At 44.9% G+C, this 18,884-nt stretch overlaps 1 protein-coding gene across 2 annotated transcripts in view; it reads left to right on the forward strand.

Annotated features, from left to right (window-relative positions):
* SERPINE2 (serpin family E member 2) overlaps window positions 1-18,884 on the forward strand; it is a 101,212-nt gene that overhangs the window by 37,103 nt on the left and 45,225 nt on the right. The window contains exon 1 of one of the 2 annotated variants that reach the window (XM_077290866.1): window positions 4,979-5,039. The exons of the other annotated variant lie outside the window; for it this stretch is intronic. The gene's annotated coding sequence lies outside the window, so the exon portion shown is untranslated. Of the gene's footprint in view, window positions 1-4,978; window positions 5,040-18,884 lie in introns of those variants that run through there. 2 annotated transcript variants of the gene reach the window in all.

The raw sequence follows: 18,884 nt of genomic DNA on the forward strand, positions 1-18,884 counted from the left end.
CAGTCCTTCAAAAAATGGAACAATTATAGTCATTACAAACAGTGATCTATTTCAAGTTTTTATTTCTGTTAATGTTGATGATTATGGCTTACAGCCCACAAAAACCCACAAGTCATTATCTCAAATTAGATTAACAAAAAAACACCTGCAATGGCTTCCTAAGCATCTAAAAAGGTCCCTAAGTTTGTTTTTAGGCTGGAGTCACACTAGAGCGTAATACGGACGGGTGCTATGCAATAAAAAATCGCATAGTGCTCGGCCCAATGTTAATCTATGGGGCAGCTCCTATCATCCGCTGTTTTCTCGGCCGTATTCAGGATCTGAGTGAAATCGCAGCATGCTGCAATTGTCATCGTATCTCAGCCGAGAATCGCCAATGCAAGTCTATGGGTGCGAGAAAAAAACGGATTACACATGGACCAACAGTGTGACTTGCGAGAAATGCGCAGTGGTGTATTATAGAAAAGCCGGCAATGCAGTGCGGTGTACAGTAAAATCACACTGACAGGTTAGAATAGAACAGATAAAATTAATGTCTACACATAGTGTGTATATATGTATGTGTGTATATATATATATATATAAATTTTTTTTTTTTTTTTTTTTATTTCATACACCACTAGATAGCAGAAGAGCCGGTAATTCAATTGCCGGCTTTTGCTATCTCCTTCCCAAACCCGACAGGATATGAGACATGGTTTGCATACAGTAAACCATTTCATATCCCTTATTTTTTTACATATTCCTCACTACTAATGTTAGAAGTGTCTGCGTGCAAAATTTGGGGGCTCTAGCTGTTAAAATAAAGGGATAAATCAAGGAAAAAACTGGCGTGGGCTCCCGCGCAATTTTCTCCTCCAGAGTGGGAAAGCCAGTGACTGAGGGCAGATATTAATAGCCTAGAGAGGGACCATGGTTATTGGGGCCCCCCGGCTAAAAACATCTGCCCCCAGCCACCCCAGAAAAGGCACATCTGTAAAGATGCGCCTATTCTGGCACTAAGCCTCTCTTCCCACTCCCCTGTAGCCATGGGATATGGGGTAATAAGGGGTTAATGTCACCTTGCTATTGTAAGGTGACATTAAGCCAGATTAATAATGGAGAGGTGTCAATAAGACACCTATCCATTATTAATCCTATATTAATTAAGGGTTAAACACACATTATGAAAAGTATTTTAATGAAATAAAGACACAGGGTGTTGTAATATGTTTATTAAACGCTCAATCCAATTGAAGACCCTTGTCACCTGAAACAAAGTTAAAATAAAAACAATATCCCATACCTCTCCGGAGCTCAGTCTAAGGGTATGTGTCCACTTTAAGGAAACGCTGCATGTTTGACGCTGTGCAGAGCCGCAGCGTCAAACACGCAGCGTCCAGATGTTACAGCATAGTGGAGGGGATTTTATGAAATCCCGTCTCCACTATGTGTGGTAACACACACCGGGCAGCCCTGCGATTCCAGACATGCTGTGCGCCTTTTAAGATCACAGCATGTACGTTTACCTTGCGGCGCCGCTGCGCCGCCGCAAGGTAAATCACAGGGCCCTATGTATGGGGTGCGATGATGCCGGATGTGTGCAATGAACACATCCGGAGTCATCGCATCACAGAAGGGGGCGGAGCGGGTTTGCTGCTCCGTCCAAACCGCTGGCCATCCTGAAAGTGGACAGATACCCTTAGTCTCTTGATTTTACAAGCAGAAGCCTGCTAATGCAGCTGTGCTCCTGCCTGTAAAAACTGGGGAATGAATGGAAAGCAGGGGAACGTAGCTACCTAGACTTGCGTTGCTGCACCCCCTGCTGGCATAAACTCATATGAACTTGAGCGTGAGAAAATATTCTGAAAAATTCCCACGCTCGAGTTAATGAGGTTAGAAAACGTCAGAAGCGTCTTACTTGGGCTAAGGAGAAAAATAACTTGTTGTTGCTCAGTGATCCAAGGTGTTGTTTTTAGATAAAAGTAAATTTGGCATTTCATTTGGAAATCTAGGTTCCAGAGTCTGGAGGAAGAGTGGAGAGGCCACAATCCAAGCTGCTTGAGGTCTAGTGTGATGTTTACACAATCGGTGATGGTTTGGGGAGCCATGTCATCTACTGGTGTAGGTCCACTGTGTTTTATCAAAACCAAAGTCAGTGCAGCCGTCTACCAGGAAATTTTAGAGCACCTCATGCTTCCCTCTGCCGACAAGCTTTTTGGAGATGGAAATTTCATTCTCCAGCAGGACTTGGCACCTGTCAACACTGCCAAAAGTACCAATACCTGGTTTAAAAAAACAGGTTCTCTGCTTGACCTTAACCCCATAGAGAATCTATGGGGTATTGTCAAGAGGAAGATGAGACACCAGACTCAACAATGCAGACGAGCTGAAGGCTGCTATCAAAGCAACTTGGGCTTCCATAACCCCTCAGCAGTGCCGCAGGCTGATCGCCTCCACACCACGCCGCATTGATGCAAAAGGAGCCCCAACCAAGTATTGAGTGCTTTTACTGAACATACATTTTAGTAGGCCAACATTTTGGATTTTAAAATCATTTTTAAGCTGGTGCTATAAAGTATTCTAATTTACTGAGATAATAACTTTTGGGTTTTCATTGGCTGTAAGTCATAATCATCAACATTAACAGAAATAAACACTTGAAATAGATTACTCTGTAATGAATTTTACTTTTTGTATTGAAGAACTGAAATTAACTTTTTAATCTAGTTTTGTGAGAAGCACCTGTAGAATCATAGAATGTTAGTTGGAAGTTTGTTTTTCATATAAAAGACTATATACTTGCTGTGTCTTTATTTACAGTACAACTATGATTAGTAAGGGATTGATGTCTTATTGCTGCCTCTCCATTACTAACCCATGGGCTTGATGTCACCAGACAATACAAAAGTGACAACCCCACAAATATTATCCTACTTGCCACTGCAACAGGGCAAGTGGGAAGAGCTTGGCAAAGCACCAGAATTGATGCATCTAATAGATGTGCATTTTTTGGATGGCTTCTCCCGTTTACTCTCATCAGCCGCCACCTGAATCTTAAATTGAATAAATAATTTAATAAAAACTGCGTGCAGTCCTCCCCATTTTTGACAACCAGCCTTGCTAATGCAGACAACCAGTGGCTGGTATTTTCGGGCTGATAAGGGGCCATGAATATTGCGCCCGCTTCCCCCCCTCCCAGTAAAAAAAATAAATAAAAATAAATAAAAATAAAATTAGCCTGAAGCCGCCCAGAGAAAGCACATCTATTAGATGCGTCAATTCTGGCGCTTTGCCCACCTCTTCCCACATGTGTAGGTGTCTCCGGTACGTGTAAAAGCTGTCGCCACACGTACCGGACACACTGACATCTGAAAGAGGCCTAAGACACAGTATTCTACACTAAAGAATGGTGATTTTTCAGAGTGGAGAATTGCCCTGGCTAATACAAAAGGTCTTGATCTTGAGACCATTCTCTACTATATCCATATGTTTAACAGTGACTTTTGGCAACTTAACTAGAATTTTTTTGCTATGATTTGTAAATGAAAGGGTTAAAGGGTAACTTGACAGTTTATCCATGCATCAGACCATAACTGCATAATTTCAGCAGTTTCAAGGTATTGTCCCTGCCTGTGATGCGGGCTCTGATGCTGAGTTTGCATCGTTAACCACACTAGATAGCTGATTTAGGGTATGTGCACAATGGGGAAAAAAGAACCTATACATGTTTGGATCAAATTGCCAGGTCTGTTTTACTATACAGTGAACATGGTATATAATCCCAAACAACAATTGAGATATATATATATATATATATATATATTTTTTTTTTATTTCCAGTATGTTAAAGTCAATGGTGTCATTAAAAAATACAACTCCTCTCGCGAAAAATAAGCCCTCATATGGCTACATTGATGGAAAAATACAAAAGTTATGGCTCTTGGAAGGAGGGGAGGAAAGGCAAAGGCACAAATGGAAAAAAAAAAAAAAAAAAAAAGGGTTCACTGAAATGGTGCAGTGTTTGCTTGATTTCAGCCATGAATGTTTGACTCAAAGAGTGCCTAATACATGCTTCCAGTTGAGGGGGCAGCATGTATCATCTGTTAGGGTCACTTTTAAACTAAATGTGGTGACAGAGTTACTGACATTTACAGTGCAGTGAACTTATTATTTTTATTCTTGCGGCTTATATTTAGCGTGAAGAAGTCACCATGAAAATGCATATCTATCTGCAGGCACCATGTTATATAGCAGGAAGAGCTGAGCAGATTGAGATATAGTTTGTGTAAAGATTCGGTATAACCCGTCTTTTAACCATTTGAACCTTTCTAGGGTTTTAGGACCACCCAATGGACCGATCAGTCACTCACTAGCGCCTTTCTTTGTAGCAGTTGGCATACATAAATGGCTGTCAGTCACTGAGAGGACTGCCCACTGGTTTGAAAACACCAGAAGGATTAGAGGCTGAAATGATTAAAACACATGTTATACTGAATCTTTCCGAACAAAACTACACACCAATCTTATCAGCTCCTCCTTCACTATAACATGGTGCCTGCACATTGCACTGCTTGTTCATGGTGACTAGTTCCCTTAAAGACGGTCCCTTCTCAGGAAGAATGATCTCTGCAACTCCAAAACCGTTCTTATATCTAATGTTCTGCATACTGCACTCTTGATTTTCACCTCCAAACTTCACTATTGGTATGTTTTTTTGAGGTGACATGGAGTTCCTTTTGACCTCCCAAACAAGGTGTGTATTATTATGGCATACATGTAGTTTCATATGATCAGACTATATTCTCCCAGTATATCACAGGCTTGTCTAAATGTTGAGCAAAACGTAAATGTGTGTGAACATGCTTTTTGTTCAGCCTTGGAGTCTTGCGTGGTGAGCGTGAGTACATGCCATATAGGTTGGGCAATACTTATTGTATTCATGTTAAATTATGTGTACCTGCTGATTCCAGGTCTTTCTGTAGCTCTCCACAGGTGGTCATTGGTTCTTGGACAACTCTTCTGATAATTATTTTCACTCCTCTGTTTAAAATCTTGCGGTAAGCACCTGGTTATGGGTGGTTTATGGTGAAATGCTCTTCTGGCTTATGACCCCAGCAGTGCTCATTGGAACCTTCAATAGTTTAGAAATTGTTCTGTAACTAATGCCATCAGTATGTTTTGCAACAATAAGATTGTGAAAGTCTTTAGATGGCTCACTGTTTTTACCCATCATGAAATGTTTTTGGTGCGGCACCTTGATAATGAGACACCTTTTTATAGGCATATGTTGAACAAGCTGAAAGTAATCCTGCCACTTAAAGAAAAATAGATTTCAGTTGGTGTCATTTACTTTTTGTGGCTTTTTGCACCTCTCCAAGTAATCAATACTTTATTTTTTTTCCCCTGTGTCCCTTCTCATTATTGCACACCACTTTATATATGAACAGAACATCTGTGGTTTGATTTCTTTACCTGTGTGGATTGGATGGGTTGTTACTGACACCTGAGGAGGATTTCATGTCAATAACACTTTTAGGCCGGGGTCACACTTGCAAGTTCAGTGCAAGAAACTCATGCATCAGGTCCCGGCACTGCCGCCGCCACTCGTGACCGAAGTGTGCAGCTGCATAGAAGTACATGCAAGTGTGACCCCGGCCTTAGAAATATATTTATCCAGGAAATTGACGACCTCTTCAATGGTTATCTCAACAGCTGTGTACATTTTTTTTTTTTTTTTAAATTTGGCTTTGTCATGATTTATAACATTCAGCAATATTATTTTTTTCCACTCCCAATATCAATATGTGGAACTGGATTTCACAGTATTTCGAGACAAGTCTAAACAGTCATGAAGAAATTATTGGGTGGGTTGTGAGGTCTGAGATTCCTTATGAAGTCTGTGGCTTATGCCCAGTAAGAGTTTCATAACATCATAACCGCCTATGATGAAATGGGTTTTCTCACTCTTCTGTATGGCTACGTTCACATTTGCGTTGTGCGCCGCAGCGTCGGCGCCGCAGCGCACAACGCAAACAAAAACGCGGCAAAACGCACGCTAAAACGCTGCGTTTTGCGCCGCATGCGTCGTTTTTGCCCGCAAGTTGGACGCAAAAAAAATGCAACTTGAAGCGTTTCTTGCGTCCAACGCTTGCGGCCATGCGGCGCAAAACGCAGCACAACGCATGTCCATGCGCCCCCATGTTAAGTATAGGGGCGCATGACGCATGCGGCGCCGCTGCGGCGCCCGACGCTGCGGCGCTGACCGCAAATGTGAACGTAGCCTTAGTGAGGTTTCAGGTGCTGGGAATTTGGTTCCATTTATAACTTTTATTAATGTAATTTCCAGTGGGGAGACAAACTTTTGTTGTTCTATGTGGCCCTATTTACTTTGTGAATGTTCTGCTTAAAAAAAGTCATTTCTGTAACACAGATGATGAAATTTAGCATTTATGGACGTGACTGTAATCTTGTCTGCTCCAATGTATTACTTTACAAAATATCAAGAGACTTTTGAGTAGTAGAGCCATTAAGACTTGCTATAATTTGCCTTCTACAAACTACTCCATAAAAACTATATATACAGTATAGAGCAAAAGTTTGGACATGCTTTCTCATTTAAAGATTTTTCTGTATTTTCATAACTGTGAAAATTGTATATTCACACTGAAGGCATCAAAACTATGTATTAACACATGTGGAATTATATAATTAACAAAAACGTGTGAAACAACTGAAATTATGTCTTGTATTCTAGGTTCGTCAAAGTAGCCACCTTTTGCTTTGACTACTTTGCACACTCTTGGCATTCTCTTGATGAGCTTCAAGAGGTAGTCACTGGAAATGGTTTTCACTTCACAGGTGTGCCCTGTCAGGTTTAATAAGTGGGATTTCTTGCCTTATAAATGGGGTTGTTTTGTGCAGAAGTCTGGTGGATACACAGCTGATAGTCCTCCTGAATAGACTGTTAGCTGCTTTTTTTTTCTTGCCATAATACAAATTCTAAGTAAAGAAAAATGAGTGGCCATCATTAGTGTTGAGCGATACCGTCCGATACTTGAAAGTATCGGTATCGGATAGTATCGGCCGATACCCGAAAAATATCGGATATCGCCGATACCGATACTCGATACCAATACAAGTTAATGGGACACCAAGTATCGGAAGGTATCCTAAAGGTTCCCAGGGTCTGAAGGAGAGGAAACTCCCCTTCAGGCCCTGGGATCCATATTAATGTGTAAAATAAAGAATAAAAATAAAAAATATTGATATACTCACCCTCTGACACGCCCTGGTTGTAACCGCCAGCTTCCGTTCATAAGAATGAGCGCTTGAAAGTCCTTAGATGATGTCGCGGCCTGTGATTGGTCGCGGAGCGGTCACGTGACCGCTCCGCGACCAATCACAGGCCGCGACGTCATCTAAGGACTTTCAAGCGCTCATTCTTATGAACGGGACCGCTCCGCGACCAATCACAGGCCGCGACGTCATCTAAGGACTTTCAAGCGCTCATTCTTATGAACGGAAGCTGGCGGTTACAACCAGGGCGCGTCAGAGGGTGAGTATATCAATATTTTTTTTTTTTATTCTTTATTTTACACATTAATATCGATCCCGATACCACAAAAGTATCGGATCTCGTTATCGGAATTCCGATACAGCAAATATCGGCCGATACCCGATACTTGCGGTATCGGAATGCTCAACACTAGCCATCATTACTTTAAGAAATGAAGGTCAGTCAGTCTGAAAAATTGGGAAAACTTTGAGTGTCCCCAAGTGCAGTGGCAAAAAGCATCAAGCGCTACAAAGAAACTGGCTCACATGAGGACCGCCCCAGGAAAGGAAGACCAAGAGTCACCTCTTCTTCTGAGGATAAGTTTATCCGAGTCACCAGCCTCCGAAATCGCAGGTTAACAGCAGCTCAGATTAGAGACCAGGTTAATGCCAAACAAAGTTCAAGCAACAGACACATCTCTACAACAACTGTTAAGAGGAGACTTTGTGCAGCAGGCCTTCATGGTAAAATAGCTGCTAGGAAACCACTGCTAAGGACAGGCAACAAGCAGAAGAGACTTGTTTGGGCTAAAGAACACAAGAAATGGACAATAGACCAGTGGAAATCTGTGCTTTAATCTGATGAGTTCAAATTTGACATCTTTGGTTCCAACCGCCGTGTCTTTGTGCGATGTAGAAAAGGTGAACAGATGGACTCTATATGCCTGGTTCCCACCGTGAAGCATGGAGGAGGAGGTGTGATGGTGTGGGGGTGCTTTGCTGGTGACACTGTTGGGGATTTATTCAAAATTGAAGGCATACTGAACCAGCAAGGCTACCACAGCATCTTGCAGCGGCATGCTATTCCATCCGGTTTGCATTTAGTTGGACCATCATTTATTTTTCAACAGGACAATGACCCCAAACACACCTCCAGGCTGTGTAAGGGCTATTTGACCAAGAAGGAGAGTGATGGGGTGCTACGCCAGATGACCTGGCCTCCAGTCACCAGACCTGAACCCAATCAAGATGGTTTGGGGTGAGCTGGACCACAGAGTGAAGGCAAAAGGGCCAGCAAGTGCTAAGCATCTCTGGGAACTCCTTCAAGATTGTTGGAAGACCGTTTCCGGTGACTACCTCTTGAAGCTCATCAAGAGAATGCCAAGAGTGTGCAAAGCAGTCATCAAAACAAAAGTTGGCTACTTTGATGAACCTAGAATATAAGACATATTTTCAGTTGTTTCACATGTTTTTGTTAATTATTAATGATGAGCGAATATACTCGTTACTCGAGACTTCCCGAGCACGCTCAGGTGTCCTCCAAGTATTTTTTTAGTGCTCGGAAATTTAGTTTTCATTGCCTCAGCTGAATTATTTACAGCTATTAGCCAGGCTAAGTATATGTGGGGGTTGCCTGGGTGCTAGGGAATCACCACATGTAATCAAGCTGGCTAATAGCTGTAAATCATTCAGCTGCGACGAAGAAAACTAAATCTTCGAGCACTAAAAAATACTCAGAGGACATCCGAGCATGCTCGAGAAATCTCGAGTAATGAGTATATTTGCTCATCACTATTAACCCCTTAACCCCCAAGGATGGTTTGCACGTTAATGACCGGGCCAATTTTTACAATTCTGACCACTGTCACTTTATGAGGTTATAACTCTGGAACGCTTCAACGGATCCTGATGATTCTGACCTTGTTTTCTCGTGACGTATTGTGTTTCATGATAGTGGTAACATTTCTTTGATATTACTTGCGTTTATTTGTGAAAAAAAAGGAAATTTGGTGAAAATTTTGAAAATTTCGCAATTTTCCTACTTTGAATTTTTATGCCCTTAAATCAGAGATATGTCACACAAAATACCTAATAAGTAACATTTCCCACATGTCTACTTAACATCAGCACAACTTTTTGTTAAAAAGAGTTATAAGGGTTAAAAGTTGACCAGCAATTTCTCCAGTCACCTTCCAAGACAGCAGTATCGGAGGATGTCTCCCCGCCCTTTATAGGGGACAGGAAACAAAGAGGTTAAATACCCCTCCCCTTCCTGCAACCACCAGTGTTTTTCCTGTCCCCTATGGGGCAAGAAGAGGTTCTCTGATAGTGCTGCCATGGTCGGCGATCGGAGCACTGTTACCTTGTTTTGCTGGGCAGTCGAGGTCGGGGGCTCTGCTCTCCTCCTCTTAGGACTGCTCCCATCTCCGTGTTCATTGCGCCACTTGGGACCCCTTATCCCGCCCTTCCTGCACCTCCTCGGGGGGCAAAGCAGGGCAGTGAATTGCACCGGGGACCTCCCGCAGCTCCCCGGCTCCCTCTTCGCATCGGAAGTGACGCATCCGAATTTCTGGTTTCGGCTCCATGCTCTGGAGCGCGCGCCGGCTGACGTCCTGGATCCAGCGGCGGCCATGACGGGCGTTACTGGCGTCACACCCTATGGACCTTGGGAAGGAGGAGGGGCAAAAAAGTCGCTGGCAACCTCGATAGGTATATATTCCTGGTTGGGGAGCCTCCAGGTAAGGCCTCTATGTCCCTGTGTGACTGGTGACTGACTGACTGACCTCTATGGGCGGTGACAAACCCCTACACTCTGCCTCTGCAGAGCCCAGCGTTCACCCTCCTGCTATAAGTAGTGGATGAGGTCCCGTGCTGTCCAGATTATTATTATGAAGTGACTTAGTCCACCTCTCTCTCTTTTTAGGGAGAAATAGTCTCTGCCTCAGAAAGGATAAGATGCCCAGCCGCAAGTGTGGTACTTGTGCGTCCAAGCTTCCCTCCAATTATAAGAAAAAGCTCTGCCAACCATGCACGGATGAAGTGCTACGTAGTGAACAGCCCTCTCTTCTGGACAGCATCAGAACCCTCATCAAACAGGAGGTTGTCCTCTATGGCGGCCCTGTCTCAGGCCCCGACACCTCAGCCCCCTCCTCCTAAGAAAAGGAAGATGGCTCCTATTGACTCTGACTCAGGCGAAATCCATACCTCGGGTTCAGAAGACATTTGGGAGAATGAGGATTCTACTTCCACACCCAAATCGGATAATAAAAAATCTCTTCCGAAGATATGGAAGAGCTAATTCACCATGGGGGTGGAGGAGGAGGTAGCTAGCCACTCCATTCAGGATGATATGTTTGGAGGGTTAAAGCCTAGGACCCCAAAAGGGTTCCCTATACATGAAAACATTGAAAATCTTATCCTTCATGAATGGGGCCTACCTGAGAAAGGTTTGAATGTCCCATCAGAATTAAAGAATCGTTTCCCTTCTTGATGGGGACTGTTCTTTATGGAAAATGCCTAAATTGGATGTACAGGTGTCCAGGGTAACCAAAAAAAAGGCTCTACCCTTTGAGGATTCCTCCTAGCTCAAAGATCCTATGGATCAAAAAATCGAGAGCTTACTAAGGAAATCCTGGGACACGTCTACTAAACTACTGAAAACAAATGTAGCCTCCACATGTGTTACCAGATCCCTTTTTCTTTGGTTACGTACCTTAGAAAATCACCTTTCTCAGGGGACATCTAGGGAGGAGATTCTGAATTCTGTACCACTCCTTCAGAAGGCAACGGGGTTCCTTGCGGATACTTCCGCTGAATCTGTACGGGTAGCCGCTAGGTCCTCAGTTCTCTCCAATTCTGCTAGGAGAGCTCTATGGCTTAAATCCTGGGGAGGTGATATAACCTCTAAGTCCAAACTATGTGGTATTCCCTTTCAGGGACATTATATGTTTGGGCCAGCCCTCGATGACAACCTAGACAAGGCCACAGATAAGAAGAAAGCTCTTCCGGAGCAGAGAAGCTCTAGGAAACGCATTTTTCCAGGTCGTCCCTCCTGTCAGCACCACCAGGAGGTTGCCCTTCATATCCTTGATAGGCACAGGAACACAGAAGAGGTTAAATCGCCCCTCCCCACCTCCACCCTTCAGTGTTTTTCCTGTCCCTATCAGGGACAGACGCAGGAGAGAGATCTCCACAAGAGTCAGGTTTCGGTAGAGCAGGCGCTCCCGAGGGCGGTCCTTTCCTCCTGGAGGGGCTCTGGCCGCAGAAGTCATGTGGAAGGACTCCCCAAGTCGCAGGATACCGAAGGAGGTCCCTCCGTAACAAGGTAGAGCTGTGTGCTCCCGTTAGCTGCCTCATCCCTTCACAAAGGGCTCTGAGGCAGCGGCTGCTGCTGTGGTGTCCGGCGCTTTCCCTCGGGCTCCATGTGCAGTCAGCACCGGCGGCGTTCCCCGAACTTCCGGTCCGGGTCGGAGGGCGCTGATGACGACTTCCGGGAGGCGTGGCCGGATTCCCGGGGGTCGGCGGCGCCGGTGGTTTCCAGGGTCGCTGGGTAACTACGGGGAAACCAAGGGGCCGAAACATGGCTCCAGGATCAAGGTCCCAAGCTGGTCGGCGTGCATTCCAGATGACTCATGCGCAGTACAGCTGGGGACCTGCAATCACCGTAGATGCCAGCAGCTGAGCTCTTAAGGATGACGAATCGGAAGTCTTGAAGTCGGGTAAGACTGACTATTTAATGACGGACAACTGACGGCACACTTGACTTAGTAAGATGGAACGTGCTAGTCGTCCAGACGTCCAATCCTTAGAGCTGCCCACGAACCATGTGAGTAGTCGTGGTGGGGAAGTACCTAGCGGGACTTTAGATCCGTAGCTACAGGGCTTTCCTTTACATTTTTAGGACAAGGACATTCCCAAACAGTCTGCCGTTAAGAAAAAGGCTATCAGATGTCCGTTATGCACCATCAAGCTCCCAGATGGTTATAACAAGAAGTTATGCGAAGCGTGCATCGCTAAGCTAATAAAGGACGAACAAACTTCGTTATTAACTAACATTAAAACCATGATTAGAGACGAAGGCTAGGCTACAGTATCAACATAGGGTGAGGAGACTGGGGCGGCACCAAAGAGGCCCAGATGGGATATGGACTTAAGTTCTGAAGGAGAGGTTTCAGGATATTCCGATCCAGACTCTGATAAAGGTGGCAATTCCTTGGTTGTGTTTCCGGAGGAATGCAAAAGATACCGGTTCTCGTCCGAAAACACGGATGTGCTACTAAAAGCAGTTAGGAGCACTATGAAGATAGAGGTCTCGACTGAACCACTATCGGTTCAGGACGAAATGTTTGGGGGCCTGAGAACCTGCAGAAATAGAGTATTTCCAGTCAACAACCATATAACGGTGATGATACTGGAAGAATGGGAAGATGTGGGAAAAAAGCTAGTAGTCCCGAGGGACTTCAAGTACCGTCTTCCCTTTGATCCGGAAGAGACTAAAGTCTGGGAATCTGTTCCAAAAATTGATATTCCGGTAGCTAAAGTCTCAAGGAAAACGGCTATTCCTTTTGAAGACTTGTCGGGGTTAAAAGACCCAATGGATAAAAGGTCAGAAGATCTCCTTTAAAAAAGCCTGGGAGTCGTCAGCCGCCATTATGAAAACAAACATACTGGTCACCTCTGTAGCAAGAACCATGAGTCTCTGGGTAGACGAGCTGGAAGGTCATATTAAAGACAGGACTCCCAGAGAAGAAATTCTGAAATCTTTCAGTTCTGAAAATGGTGACTGATTTCATGGCAGATGCTTCAGCGGAGTCAGTGTGGTGTGCTGCCAGGAACAACGCACGGTCAAATGCGGCAAGACAGGCCTTGTGGCTGAGATCTTGGACGGGATATACTCAATCAAAAAACAAACTGTGTTCGATTCCATTCTCAGGATCTCATGTTTTCGCTTCAGTCCTAGATGAGCTGCTAGAGAAAGCATCCAACAAGAAAAAAGGCTTTCCCAAAGAGAAGCCAAAGAAGACGCCATTCTTCGGAAAACTCGCTCCCACCCAAGGCAGGACTACAGAGGGAAAGGGAAGTCCGGCAGATGGAGCTACCCTAAAGGGGGCAGAGGAAGAGGTTCCTTTCGAGACCAATCATCAGGACCCAGCAAACAATGACGCCAACAATGTAGAAGACTACGATACTTCCTAGAGGGATGGCAGAACATTACTCAGAATCAGTGGATTCTACAGACAGTTGCATAGGGGTACAAGATAACGTTTACTCATCTGTCCCCCAAGAGGTACTGTTTGACACGCACAGTCATCAGCAGTACATCAAAGGCTGCTAACAGACATACAAGAATTCTTAGGGTATGTGCACACGTATCTGTGAGGGCTGCGGATTTTTCCGCAGCGGATTTGATAAATCCGCAGGGCAAACCGCTGAGATTTTTTTCCTGCGGATTTATCGCAGTTTCTATTGCGGGTTTACACCTGCAGTTTTCTATTGGAGCAGGTGTAAACCCGCAGCGGAATCCGCACAAAGAATTGAGATGCTGCGGAATGTAAACCGCTACGTTTCCGCGCGGCTTTTTCCACAGCATGTGCACTACGGATTTCGTTTCCCATAGGTTTACATTATACTGCAAATGCATGGGAAACCGCTGCGGACCCGCAGCTGCGGACCCGCAGCAAAATCCGCAGCGTGTGCACATACCCTAAGAGCTGCAAGTCATAATTCCGGTACCCCATCACCAGCGGTTTCAAGGTCATTACTCCAGTCTATTCTCCATAAAAAAAAAAAACAAGCGGAGAATACCGTACAATAATAAACTTAAGATCATTGAACAAATGGGTGGCTTACAAACGCTTCAAGATGGAATCTATCAGATCGATCATACCATTAATAAAAAAGAACTCTGTAATGTGCACGCTAGATCTCAAACATGCATACTATCATGTGCCCATCCATCCCTCACATCAAAGATTCCTCAGGTTTGCAATAAGAAGCTGCAAGAAGATACTTCATTTCCAGTTTCAGTGTCTACCATTCGGTCTCGCCTCTGCCCCAAGGATATTCACAAAGCTCATGATGCAAGTCATGGCTCATCTAAGAGAAAAGGACGTTCTCATCGCTCCATACCTAGACGATCTGTTGCTGATAGCAGATTCATCTCAACAGATGGAAGAATCCTTAAAAATTACCATATCACTCCTGAAGTGTCTAGGGTGGATAATAAATTAAAAAAAGTCGAGTCTCAAACCAGAAACACAGAAAATATTTCTGGGAGTGGTACTAGATTCCGAACTGGAATCCTCCTTCCTACCAGACCAAAAACAACGGTCAATCAAAAAAGAACTTCAGACATTAAGAAAACGCGAATACATTTCCATCAGGAAAGCCATGAGGACTGATGACCTCATGTACTCCCAGCGTACAATGGAGCCGGTTTCACTCCAGAACTCTTAAACGAGAAGTTCTTTCGGTATGGAATGGAAAGAAAAGTTCATTAGACAACAAAATGTTGTTACCCAGCGAGGTAAAACAATCCTTCTCATGGTGGATCGGCATAAAAAACCTCAAGAGGGAAACCTTGGAGAGTATCTCCATGCGTAAACATAACCACCGATGCAAGCTTTAAAAGGCTGGGGAGCCCACATAAGAGGACGTTACCTTCAAGGAACATGGCCATCATCGGTACGCAACAGTTCCTCCAATTACAGGGAACTCAGAGCGGTTTGGGAAGCACTAAAAAGGTGCCAAAACGACATGCAGGGGCATCGCATCAGAAATCTTCTCAGACAACTCGACCACGGTATCCTTTCTTCTTCATCAGGGAGTTCCGAGGCACCGTCACCTCCAGGGACTAGCAGAATCAATATTCTCTTGGGCGGAAGGCACAGTGAAGTCCATCACGGCGGTACATCTAAAAGGTTCAGAGAACCAGATAGCGGACTTTCTCAGCAGAGAAAAAGTGCAACCTTCAGAGTGGTCTCTTAATGGAGAAGTCTTTGTTCAGCTAACTCAACAATGGGGCACTCCACAAATAGATTTATTTGCCTCAAAGCAAAATAAAATAGACAAAAGAATTTTTTTCATTAAATCCAAGAGACAATCCAACTGGCGTAGACGCCTTGGCTCAACACTGGGACATGGAACTTGCGTATGCATTCCCTCCACTCGCTTTAATTCCCAGAGTCTTGAGGAAGATTCAGTAAAGCCTGGCAGTGGTAATCCTAATAGTACCATATTGGCCCAAGAGGAGCTGGTTTCCTCTGCTGATATGGATGGCAGTGGAAGAACCAGTTCTACTACCACTAAGATGGGATCTTCTGACGCAGGGACCGCTGGTCCATCAGAACCTAGACATGCTATAACTTTCAGCATGGATCTTGAAAAAGAGATCCGAAGATCAAAAGGACTATCTGATTCGGTTATCTCAACCATGCAAAAAAGCAGGAAGCCAGTGAGCTCGGCTATATACCTAAAAATTTGGAAGAAATTTTGCGCACAGAGCAATACTCCAGTATCCGTTTCCCAAGAACCAGATATTACTCAGATCTTAAATATCCTCCAAGCAGGCTTTGATATGGGCTTGAGGCCTAGTACGCTAAAAGTACAAATCTGAGCTTTTAAGCGCCTTTTATGATTATCCGCTAGCGGATCACCCCTGGGTAGTGAGGTACATCAAAGCTACGCAACATATCAGACCAACAATACGTAGTTCAGTACCCCCATGGAACCTCAGCTTGGTACTAAATGAATTACGGAAAGCTCCATACGAGCCACTAGATCAGGTAGACCTAAAGTCTGTAACATTCAAGACTGTCGTCCTAGTTACAATAACGTCAGCAAGGTGAATAGGCAAGATCCAGGCCCTGTCCATAACAGACCCATACTTAAAAATACAAGAAGATTGTATCGTTCTAAAGTTGGATCCTTCGTTTCTTCCAAAAGTTGTGATGGACTTTCACAGAAACCAGGAAATTATTTTGCCTACGTTCTGCCAGAACTATAACCATGATAAAGAACATTCTCTTCATTCCCTGGATGTTAAAAGAACAGTATTGCAATATCTAAAACTTACAGATGGCTGGAGAATTGACTCAAACGTCTTTATCCAGATGTCTGGGAAGAATAGAGGCAAAAAAGCCTCAAAGGCTACTCTAGCCAGATGGATTAAATCTACCATTTGCGCTGCGTATGTTTCAGCCGGTGAATCTCCTCCAGAACACCTAAAAGCCCACTCACTGAGAGCAATTTCCGCTTCATGGGCAGAGAGTGCAGGTGCATCCGTGGACCAAACTTGCAGGGCGGCAACTTGGTCTAGCTCAAATACCTTTTGCAAACACTACAAGCTGGACATTCTGTCAAATCAACAGACTGTCTTTGGGAGGAAAGTCCTCCAAGCTGTAATCCCGCCCTGAATAGGAGTTATTTGGTATTTCTCCTGGTGGTGCTTTCAGGAGGGACGACCTGGAAACTAGGAATTGGTCCTACCGGTAATGGTATTTCCAGGAGTCCATCATGACAGCACCCATTATTTACCCTCCCTTGAACTCCTGTCTGATGTGTGATATAATCATGTGTAGAGAGGAAGTTCAATAAAATTGTGTTGTATCCGTCCTGGTGTGGTACTTTGTAAAATCACTGAAGGGTGGAGGTGGGGAGGGGCTATTTAACCTCTTCTGTGTCCCTGTCCCTATCAAGGATATGAAGGGCAACCTCCTGGTGGTGCTGTCATGATGGACTCCTGGAAATACCATTACCGGTAGGACTAATTCCAAGTTTCGCCCCCCCCTGCGAGCAAGTACCCTAGAGGGATTACAGGGGTAAGGGTAAAACGGGTCAGTGGAGTTACCCCAAAGGAGAGGTAAAGCCAGAAATATCCTAGTTCCCGAGCCCCAGCAGACTCCGGAGAAACAATGACTGTTCTCCGGTCGGGGGCCGACTCTCAGGTTTTCTCTTCTAATGGCAGACCATCACCACAAGTCAGTGGGTCCTGCGCCCCATACAGGAAGGCCTAAGGCTAGAATTCGGGAGTCCTCCTCCTCACCGCCTGACAATCACCTCCCTTCAGTCTCCACTCCTCCGAGAATCCCTCAATTTGGATATTCTTGACCTGCTTCAGGCAGGAGTAATCTCCCGGGTACCTCATCAGGAAATAGGAGAGGGTCACTATTCCCACCTATTTTTGGTAAAAAAGCCCTCTGGGAAACACCGGGTTATCATAAACCTGAAACCCCTAAATCAGGCGATAAAATATCTAAGATTCAAAATCGAGTCAATCAGATCAGCAATCCCGCTGATTGGTCAGGACTGGGTAATGGCTACGTTAGATCTGATGGATGCATACTATCACGTGTCGATACATCCCGACCACAGGAAGTTCCTCAGGTTCGCAGTGGCTCAAAACCATCAAACCAGCCATAATCAATTCAATGTCCTTTCATTTGGAGTCTCTTCAGCTCCACGGGTCTTTACCAAAATCATGTCAGAAGCAGTGATCTTCATCCGGAAACAGGGGATCTGTATCATCCCGTACCTAGACGATTTTCTTATTGTCGCCCAATCTGTTCTTCATCTGAATCGGGATGTAACGAAGGTCCTGGATATCCTGAAATCACTGGGGTGGATTCCGAACTTGGAGAAGTTGGACCTCCATCCATCTTCAGAGAAATTCCTTGGAGTTCTTCTGGACTCAAGGAAAAGAATGTCCTTCTTACCCAGGGACCGTCAAGTCGATCTCGTCCACAGAATCTCCAGGTTCAGGAGTTGGAGGACTCCGACCTTAAGAGACTCAATGTCAATCCTGGGGTCATTGACGTCTTGCATCCAGGCAGTTTCTTGGGCCCAGGCCCACACAAGAGTCCCAGTCCTACATCCTGATGCATTCAAAAGGATGCCAGAATGTCTTAACCAGGAGGTTTTCTCTTCCCACTCACGTGAAATCTTCCCTCTCAAGGTGGCTGAACTCTCCGAACCTTCAACAGGGAGTCAGCTGGGCCCAAACTCCTCTGAAGGTACTCACAACAGATGCAAGCCAGAGAGGTTGGGGCGCCGTGATGGAAGGGTCCCACTTCCAGGGGTTGTAGCCTCTAGACATCCGGTCCAGATCCTCAAATCTGAAGGAACTAAAAGCGGTGGAGGAAGCGCTAAAAGCCGCATCTAGCCTCATACAAGGACACCATGTACGGGTAATGTCCAACATCACGACTACAGTGGCCTTCCTCCAATACCAGGGAGGCACAAAATACACCAGCCTGAAGTTAACCGCTGCAAGGATATTTTCCTGGGCAGAAAAACATCTCCTGTCCATCTCGGCAGTGCACGTAAAAAAGGATCAGACAATGCCCAGGCGCATTTCCTGAGCAGGAGAGATTTCCATCCTGGAGAATGGTCTCTGAACCAAGAGGTATTCCTGTCTCTTGTCTGGAGATGGGGGGAGTCCCGACATGGATCTGTTCGCCAACAGTCAGAATACGAAGTCAAGCACTTTCTTCTCCCTCAACCCCTCAGACACAGCACAGGGACTGGATGCCTTCTCCCATCCTTGGTGGGAAGGCGTATGCCAGAGCAAATTTCCGATTCCTATGTTACCAAGAACATTACAAAAGATCTGGGCAGACTGAGTCACTATG

This window comes from Ranitomeya variabilis, chromosome 2, assembly GCF_051348905.1.
Source record: "Ranitomeya variabilis isolate aRanVar5 chromosome 2, aRanVar5.hap1, whole genome shotgun sequence".
NCBI classification, from domain to species: domain Eukaryota; kingdom Metazoa; phylum Chordata; class Amphibia; order Anura; family Dendrobatidae; genus Ranitomeya; species Ranitomeya variabilis.